The following is a 10343-nucleotide window of genomic DNA, read 5'->3' as shown; positions in this document are numbered from 1 at the left end:
TTTAAAACAGTTATAATTTCTTTTGTAGTTTTGTTTTCTGCATTATCTATGTGAATATTAAAATCCCCTGCAATAGCAAAACAGTCAAACTCTGAGGAAATCATTGATAGCATTTCTGTGAACTCTTCAACAAAGGCTTGAGAGTATTTTGGAGGCCTGTAAATAATGATAAACAGAATGCGTGGAGCACCTTTCAACACAATCCCTAGATATTCAAAAGACAAGTACTGACCAAATGACACTTGCTTGCATTGATAGACATTTTTAAATAGAGCAGCTACACCTCCACCTCTCCTAACAGTCCTGCAAACACTCATGAAAGTGAAGTTAGGAGGGGCTGTTTCATTGAGGACCGTTGCACTGCAGCTGTCTTCTAGCCATGTTTCATTTAGAAACATAAAATCCAGGTTGTTTGTGGTTATTAAGTCATTGATTAGAAATGATTTATTTGTATTAAATGAATGTTTAAAAATGCTAACTTGATGGCATTGCATTTTGTCTCAACAGCAATATTAGTTTGATGCATAACAGGCCGCAGATTAGATAAGTCAGCCGTACGGCTTAAGAAGGCCTTAGACTTTCTATCACGGATAAAACAGAAATAGAGAAAACTACAGGCACACTGGGTTCCCGCTTGTTCTGTAAACATTTGTGAATGTTGCTGCTATTATAGCGGGGACCCGACAGATATCATTGAGAGCTGTTATCAGTTGTTTTATTTAATAATATTGTAATAATATTGTGAAATAGTAATAATATTTCACAATATTACTGTTTTTGACTGTACTGTAGGGTTATTATAATTAACTAAAATTAAAACAAACATTTTTTGTTCCTTGAAAAATAAAATGTTATCAAATATATATAAAAATCTAAATAAAGTAAAATATAAAAATCTTTTATTTTTTAATTTTTATTAAATGTTATTTTATTTTAACTTTAAGTTGGCTCAAACTAAAATGCTATACAAATAAAGCATTATACACACACACACACATATACATATATATATATAAAGAGAGAGATAGATAGATAGATATATAGAACAATAAAAAATGACGAAAACAACAAAATTACTAAAACTCAAAATGAAAACAGAAAATATAAAAATTCAAACAAATTCAAAATATTAAAAACTATAATAGTATATCAATGATACTAAAACTGAAATGAAATGAATACATAAATATAAACACGTATACATATAAGCCAGTTTTCAAAAATGTGCAGTATACAACACAGCATATGGTGTAAAACACTGTATCCCACAATGCATTGCACCAGACATGACCTTTCATTTAAAGTGTGATGAACCAGTCAAAGGCAGTTTTTGAATAATTTGCAAAATAACTGTAATAAATACTCACCTTATTCGTTGTTTTTTTCAAGAGATATCTGGTTAGTGTTTTCAGCAAAAGTTTCTTCAGTGCACTAGAACAAAATACAAAAGAGAGAAACGGTCACAGCCTAACCAGCACATCACTGATTCAGTTCAACAGACTACATGTCCTGTTCTTGACTTCAGTGGCCTCAAATTATTCATACTACAATTGTCTTTATCTTTTAAAATCTTTTGAACTCCACAATGTAAAAAAAAATAAAAAAATAGCATCATGCATTTCTTTGGAACTTCATCGATCTCTCTCAAAAAGTTAATCTACAAGTTCTGCATGCATGATTGAGCTCATCCAACATATTTTAGAAAGGATAATTAGACTGCATTTTCCACAGAGCACATTATGTCTCCTCCATCTTCAGTTTCACTTAATTGACTTTTAAAGATGCTGTTCAGGTTCTTTGTGGAGCGTCTGGTCACTGTGAACTTAAGCATGCCCTTCATTTCTACTTTTGTGTTTTACAAGAAAATAACAGCATATAACTTTGAAACAACATGAGGGAGAGTGAATAATGAAAGAATGTTTATTGAGTGAATTGTTCCTGCAGCTTGTGTTTAATGAAGCTTAAAAAGTTCACCCGCTGATTTGATATCATGCAGCGCAACGTGTTCATTGTTAAGTTTCTTGAGAGAACTTCTTTAAATTTGGAACCTCCTAAAAGAGGTTGATTCGATTTTCCGTGATCTTGCATGCAGCAAGGTGCAAACACAAGATGCGGAAGTGATGCGTCTACAAAGCAAACAGGAATGACTCAATTCTTAAGGTTCATGGCCCACTGAAACCGTACGCCCATGTGTGGAGGATGAATCTGTTCCTCCTCTCATTGCTTTTGATCCAAAAATAAAATCAAAAACGCCACAACTCCTACAGAACTACATACCAGCCAAACGGTTCATATAGTCGTGTATCCAGACCAGCTGAGAGAGATGTGCATTTGAACTCCAGTGTTCCAAAAAAGCCAGAACGCCCACTCGCAAACTGGAGAGGTTCATAGTTCTCTTTTTAGATGTAAAACGCACATTCACAGTCATTTACTGTCCATGCATATACAAATAATATTAAACGGCATAGCTAAACACACAGATAACTCTACAAAGCCTCTTCAGGTGCATCTCGCATAATGTCCGGGTCAAATTTTAGCCCAAAATCTACATCAATAATATGATATTATACATATAATAATAATAATCATCATAATAATAATATATATTTTACTTTTATAAAAAATAAAATAAAAATTAATCCTCTTTTAGGTCCTTTAAAATAATGGAATAATAATGCAATTCAAAGAAATCGTAATGGTCCTAAAAACAGGCCTCCTTAAGTAGAACATACATTTCTTTATGATTTTGGCGTGAAAAATTACTCTGGCGACATGCTTGACAGGTTTTGTGAGATTCACCCTTTGCTCCTATAAGTCAGACTCATCTGTATCCCGTCTTCTGCTTCCACTCAAACCCTCCTGCGAGTCTCACAGGACAGACTGATGAGTTGCTGCTGGTCGGGGGTGATTATTTTGGGGCTTAAAGTAGCTGAGCAGGCAGCACAGGAGCTCACGAGTGTCAGAAAGCGTCTCGTCCTGATGCCCATCACAGCCGCTGCTGGGGTGACATGAACCTAACAGATGGTTCATCAGTGTCACCTCGTAACTCCGGAGCGGAGCGTGAGGAAGCAGGCGACGGCAGACACCTAGAGAGCTGGAGGAATGAACGCCCAGGGATCACGATGCCACCAAATGCCATTAACCTTCACTGAGTGTACGGACAAAAAAAAGCAGGGGAATCCATCTGTCAACCCAATAAGCAGCAGCTTTTTTGTCTGTAAACTACAGAAAAGGCACCATTCATCCACTGGACAAATTAAAAACACTCATTTAAAACTGATACATTCTCTCAAAATAACATGAGTGGTTTTTGCCCGTGCAAAACTCACATTCACAATACTAAAGTGGGTGGTTGCCAGTGTGTTGCTGTATGGTTGATAAGGTGTTCTGAGGGATTTATAGCTTGTTGCTATGTGGTTTGCTAAAGTGTTCTGAAGTGTTTTAGCTAGCTGTTATGCAGTTACTAAGGTTTTCAGAGGTTTTTTAGCTTGTTGCTATACAGTTACTAAGGTTCTCTGAGTGTTTTAGTTTGTTGTTACTGTAAGTGGTTGCTAAGGTGCTCTGAGTGTTTTAGCTTGTTGCTATGCAACAACTAAGGGGTTATTAAGGTGTTCTGAGTGTTTTTAGCTTGTTGCTATTGTTGCTAAGGTTTTCTGAGTGTTTTAGAATGTTACTGTATGTGGTTGCTAAGGCACTCTGCAGCTAAGCAACTAAGGTGTTCTGAGTGTGTTAGCTTGTTGCTATGCAGCAACTAAGGTGTTCTGAGTGTTTTTAGCTTGTTACTATGCAGTTACTAAGGTTTTCAGAGTGTTTTAGCTTGTTGTCACTGTATGTAGTTGCTAAGGTTCTCTGAGTGTTTCTAGCTTGTTGCTATGCAGTTACTAAGGTGTTCAGAAAGTTTTTATTTAGCAGTTTCTAAGAGGTTCTGAGTGTTTTTGCTTGTTGTTTCGTTGGAACCAGTGTTGTGATTGTTTTTAACTTGTTGCTATGCATTTACTAAAGTGTTGTGATTGTATTCAACTTGTTGCTTTGCAGTTACTAAGGGGGCTGTAATTGTTTTTACTACACATTTAGTAATGTACTGTGATTGTTTTCAACATGCTGCTATTGTGCACCAGTGTGTTCTGAGTGTTTTTGCCATGCTGTTTCTAAGGTGTTTTAGCTTGTTGCTATGTGTCATGCTATGTTTTTTACAGTCCGCTTAGAAAAAGTTTTATATACAAAATGTCAGGTTACAGCCTCTTTTTATGGCACATAAAAGCTAAATTACCTATGACTGGCTGCTTTACATGTCGGTCAGATGGTATTTTTAAATTCTTGGCCAGAATGCAATGTTTTATAGCCAACAGTATGACTGATTAATAAACAACAAGTCATATTAGTTAAATTATTAATTTCTGTAATACAAATAATTCTAGAGTGCAGAACAGTACCGTCATAAATTGTAGCTCTATATGATAACAAGGTTACATCATTATGATGCCATATTTAGGTCATTTGAAACACACTATGCTAGCAGCTAAACAGCGCTAGAATATGCAGACACACTATTTGAAATAAAAGCAACATTTCTCCTCAGAGACAGAGGTGAGGACAGCGAGCCAGGTCTGGGAAAATTGGCTGGAATTGATCACCTGGCTCCGCTAGCGCTGTCATATATTTCTATTAATCCCAATTTGCTGTCTTCTGTCAAGGCAGACAAATGTTCCATTTATCTCAGTTCTGTTTCTGCTCTTCAGACGCACATGGTGAGTGAGTTATATAGATGCATTAAGACCGACTCCTTGCATGCAGTAAGAGTGAAGCGACACAAGAATATAATGTACATTAATTGCTCATTATTTCAGTGCTGCCAGACATTGTGAAGGATTAACTTTTATCCAAGATGGAGTATGGTTATTTTTTTTTACATTACCTAAACCTACCCCTTTCTCAGCATATATTCCATTCATACGGTTTGTGTTGCTATAATGACTGTACTGCACATTATTGCACTTATCGCATGGCTACTTAAATCAATATTTCATGTTAATTTATTTATTTATTGAGTCCTAATTATTTTATCACGTGTGAAGAAAGAGAGCATAACATATTATGTAATTTATACATAAATATTTAACCGGATAATTTCCTGACTGTCCAATCAGAATCAAGTATTCATGTGAGCCGTTTAATAATCCTGATTACATCGATATGAATGCAACATCCAGATCCATTTAGCCTCTCTGTGTGTTTAACACAATTATTTTATGAAGCTATCAGCATTTGAACTATGAATAATATAATAAACAATTTAAAAGGGCAAGTAGGGATATAATATAAAGCATATCTGCTTATGTCTACTGCTTGAAAATGAAGGTTGTCAGGATTTTAGGTTTGTAGGTTAGGCCGGGCTGGTATCCAACAGGATTGAGGGATTTCTCTTAACTAGATTGTGCTTCACTATAGGGTACAAGTAATGAGCTGGCTTAGCATGATTAAATAAGATAAAGCTCTCGTTTTGGGACATAGACTGGCGGGACGTGTCCTTACTGTGCCCCTACAAAAATACAGCTGAATACAACATGCACAGCCTCAAACATAAACAGAGAAAACAATGTCTGTGTAGCAGGTGTGTTTCATTTTCAAGTGTTATGACCCACGCTCAGACTGACAGGTCACAACAACAGAACAGAAACAAAAGAAAAGAAACTAGCCTCAAAATAACTTTGGTGTTGGTACAGAGCTACATAAGACTCTACTCAAAGTAAACATATCAAGTGCCACCGGAGATTGGGTTAAAAGATGAGAGATAAGAAAAACTTAGGGAGAATATGGGAAATAAGGCCGTAGGTTCAAGCCTCTGTTACTAATTTGAAAACATCAATTTATAACTAGTAATGAAGGAACGTTGAGTTGCTTCATTGAAAGCTTATTGCATTACTGTCTTATAAAATGGTTAGTTCCAGTTCTTGGTTCTGATTGGTCAGCAGCTGTGTTTTATTTACGATAAAGCACAGCTATGACCACTTCACCCAACGGTTCTGGGTATCACTGCGCAACATAAACTTACAATAATATTTTTGTGTACATGAGGAAAAATAAGTTTGAAATGCTTGTTAGCAGTCAAAAATTTAATCTCTATGGAAATACGATGCATACATAATTAAATATTACATTTAAATATGTAAATAGACTGTGTCTAAAATTATTTAGAGGCAATAAAAATACTCATACAAAATTAATTAAAAAAAAATGTCTTTGATATTTATGGATTTTAATTCATATTTTTGTTGCATCAAGTGACGGAGTGATGCATAAAAAAATGTGCCGATTAGACTTCAAGTGCATCATTTTGGTTTCAGGCTACAGAAGTTCTAGTAAGTCATTTATTCACGCTCTCTTAAAACACAGGCAAGTGTAAATATCAATATCATTGTATTAAAGGAATACAGTCAGAAAAAATCACGAGCTCACTGATATATGCTAACACCTTAATAAGGTTCCATTTATTAACATTACTTAAAAGTAGTTAAAACTGTAACAAATGCATTGCTCATTGATAGTTAATGCATTAACTAATGCTAATTAAAGAAACCTTATTGTAAAGTGTTATCGGTATATATCTATCTGCCGTAAACTTATGCCTTATCTAAACATATGTAATAGTGCAGCTATCAGATATTCAGTAGGGCTGGGTTTTGACACAAATTTCACGATTCAAATCGATTCGATTCTCATTCACAAGCTTGCGATTCGATTCGATTCAATATCGATTATTTTGGATATATATCAGGTACAGTACATGCCAAATTTTCTCAAGGAAAAAAAAAACTCAACTAATGCTGTAAAATATACATGAGAGTCAGCTACATTACTATAACGTTGAAGGTTAAAATTGTCTGATTTGTTAAAATTACACTTAATGAATTTTTACCCAGCCCTAATATTCAGTATAGTAGTACTAGGATTCGTTAAAACTCACAGATTGCTGGTGTAACTGGCTCCTGGTGAGTGGATCATCAAAAAAAAAAAAAAACCTTTCCAACTGCAGCAAAGATGGCAGCATGCAGGCTGTGTAATTCCACCAGCCAAGCAGCAGCCGCCGAAATGAATGGTAATGCTAACGGACAGCTTTCTGCAGGTATATTAGAATTCCTCAACTTAATCATCCAGCTGCACTGCCATCTCAAAGTCCAATTGACTTTTAAAACCTTGCCATTATAGTAACACAGCTGCCAGTAATTGGTAGTAATCATTAGAGAGCGGTGTGTATATGGCAACTATAGTGTTCGTTTCTCCATTATCCACAGGCCGACAACAAAAACTATGAAAGAAAATTATAGCCAAGTAACAGTAACTACTTCACTTACTAATTTTAAGGCGACCCTGGAGAAATCTGGCCTGAGGTTAGATGTCTTGCATAAAGGCACATGAGCTGGATCGCTCCTGGATTATTATCGATTTGGGGCTGAAACGACAACATTTATGTCATCAACCTATATATTTAAAAGCAACATCAGCTTGTTCGTATTCATATGCAGTTTTTGCATTGTTCAATTAGATACTGAAAAGTTCAACATCAACGTACTGACAGTATCCAACATAAGCATATTTATGCATGTACATACAACATGCAAAGGTACTTTAATTTCTTACACTGATGAGAATTTAATTTATTAATACTAAGAGTGTAAATTACTAATTAGCCCCCTCTGGGTCAGTGTTGTTGTGCATCGAACTTGGAAGTATTAAAAAGTGTTTTCTGTAAAATTAAATTAAATTAAACTAAATGTATAAATAAATAAATAAATAATTGGCCATTAGAAATGTTTGGCAACTAACTTAATGCATTTGAAGTTTACGTACTTTATTGTTTTTTAATTAAAACAATAAATTGCAGCTAAATAGAAATATAACAAAATAATCAAATAATAATAAAACTGACAAAAGCACAAACAGATCACTACAACTAAAATTATCATGAAAATTAAAATAAAATATATAACATTTAGTAGATAATATAATATTAAAATATAATATATAATAATAATATAATATAATATAATATAATAGTAAAAAGTGAATTCTAAATATTTATAAATGCTAAAATAGTAGTATATAAATAATAAGAAAATAATAAAAAGGTCTCTCTTGGAAGTGTCTCCAGTCTTGTTATGCAACTGTTTCTGAACACTGAACACCACAATTTTCACAAAACGATACATGATTTCAATGATCTGTACATTTCTAAAGCTGCATGCGAAAAAGTCCTCCAATTTGAAATGCTGCCAATAAATTGATATGATACATATCAATATAACATACATGGACACTCGAATATGAATGTGATCCCCCTAAAACCAGCACTATGATTATATTAAGGCAGACTGGTGGGTCTTATAGACTTTATTTAGAATCTATATATGAATATGTGAGAGAATGTGACTATTGTCTAATATTAGACGTTATTAGACAATAAACAAATATTAGGAAACGTCATTTAACCAGAGATTTCACAGTTTAGTGTTGATTATAGTGTCACTAGAACTAAACATCTACCATTTGACTCTAAATCTTTAACTAGTGAATTCTGCTAGCAATAAATGATCATTCCTACATATTTTGCTTCCTATTTACTAAACTGAACTATTTTTCTCTCTATTCATGCACTTTTATGAATCCATAGTTCAAACTCAGGGAGAACAAGTGAGCTGTCATGAAAAAGAACGGTTTGGATTAATGGTGTCCAGTTATATTTAACTTTTTACATCTCATCACTGAGTAACACATTATTCATGGTGCAATTGTACACACCAAATGCCTCAGTGGCTCTTGTACAGAGAGAAAATTCCATTAAAATGCTAATTTAAATGCTGTCTGATGTAATATTTAGGTTCATATTCGTCATACGGCTGGTGAACCAGAAGGTTAGCTAGCACACGCCAGCTCATGCCAATGAATTTGGCTCGGCATCAGTTATTTAGAAGTACACAAAACTCCTGAAATACCAGTTGGATTCCCTCATTATGTTCAGCATACATGCGGTCAATATGCTGCCCAATATTCCTATTACTGTTGTGCATTTATAAAACGGACGGTTCCCGCTCAGTCTTATTAAGTAAACCGCTTTCAAAGCTACTGTAAATTATGCACACATGTGCCCACACATCAGCTGAATACTATATAAATACGGCAACCACAAACAGCTACTGAACTACTTGTCTGAATAATTGTTTATTCCATTTAATTTGCTTTTTACAGTGCTTATAGCCATCTCGATGAAAGGATTACTGTACAGTGATTTTACTAATGTAAAAGGTACTGAGGCTTTGTATCGTGCCTAACAACAGCTCTTTACCATGGTAAAATCACACCCTTTAATGACTTTTTGCTTTATTTATACATGCAAATCTGACATCCACTGCTATTTCTGCAGCTTAAGTTGAGTTTCCATCAGTGTCAGAGTATTTAATCATCATCTGCATTCAAAAGTAATCAGAAATGTTACATAGAAACTGATTAGACATCAGTGAGGTTGTTGATGAGCACAATTGCATTCACTCGCTGATATCAATGCTATAATGAGGACCGGCAATGAAATAGCAATTATTGTAAGAATTACAATAATTAGCAGAAAAACAAACCTTAAAGACAACAGATAAACAATGTTATTGGTTATGCAATTTTCTCTTACAATAAGAACGTCTTCAGATCTGCATCAGTACCATTAATCGTCTTGATCTTCGGGTAAACGTTGTTTGTGAACATGAAGGCGTGGCAGAGAGATCAAAGCCTGGAGAGGAAGATTCAAATGATGTTAAGTACAATATTCATCTGATACATTTAAAAGGAAGATATAGAGAGAAACTATAGTATTTCTGTTCTGCAGGCAGGGTTTAAATTGGGCCGAGGCCGTCCGGGGCTGTGTCCCGGCACATAGACTGTATATTATGCATCTGTTGCTGAGGCGAGGCTCATAAATGCAGTTAGTTAGGTAACATCAAACAACGTTTTCACCATTACGACTGTTTAATAGTTCTACAAACAGTTCAATAAGCAAATACAATAATATTAGGTCACTTTCATTTTAGGCGGAAACACAGCGCACCTCACAGCAAACAGACGATTCATTGCTGATTGAATCCGTGTCAAAGTGTCATTAGCCCACGCATAAACATCTGATGAATCTACTGTTTGAACGAATTGTTTGAATGAATGACTCAATGACTCACTCATTAAACACTACTGGCACTGGCGTTTTAATTTCGTTGAAAAGTATAATTTCCACCATCATTTCTTGTTTGCATATTCAAAAATATTTAAAAGTATCTCATAATATTATTTAATGCAGTTGTATTTTT

General features: G+C 34.7%; 1 long non-coding RNA gene across 1 annotated transcript in view; it reads right to left on the bottom strand.

Annotated features, from left to right (window-relative positions):
- The window catches only part of LOC107653223 (uncharacterized), an 18116-nt gene extending 10969 nt beyond the window's left edge, over positions 1 to 7147 (bottom strand). The window contains exons 1-2 of the long non-coding RNA XR_001630197.1: positions 6965 to 7147; positions 1368 to 1431 (exon numbers count right to left, since the gene is read on the bottom strand). This is a non-coding gene — a long non-coding RNA (uncharacterized LOC107653223). The remainder of the gene's footprint in view (positions 1 to 1367; positions 1432 to 6964) is intronic.
- Between the last annotated feature and the right edge of the window lie 3196 nt (positions 7148 to 10343).

This window comes from Sinocyclocheilus anshuiensis, unplaced genomic scaffold, assembly GCF_001515605.1.
Source record: "Sinocyclocheilus anshuiensis isolate Anshui unplaced genomic scaffold, SAMN03320099.WGS_v1.1 scaffold117, whole genome shotgun sequence".
NCBI lineage: Eukaryota > Metazoa > Chordata > Actinopteri > Cypriniformes > Cyprinidae > Sinocyclocheilus > Sinocyclocheilus anshuiensis.
Note: the sequence above shows the minus strand (reverse complement) of the source record. Positions and strands in the feature narration are given on the sequence as shown.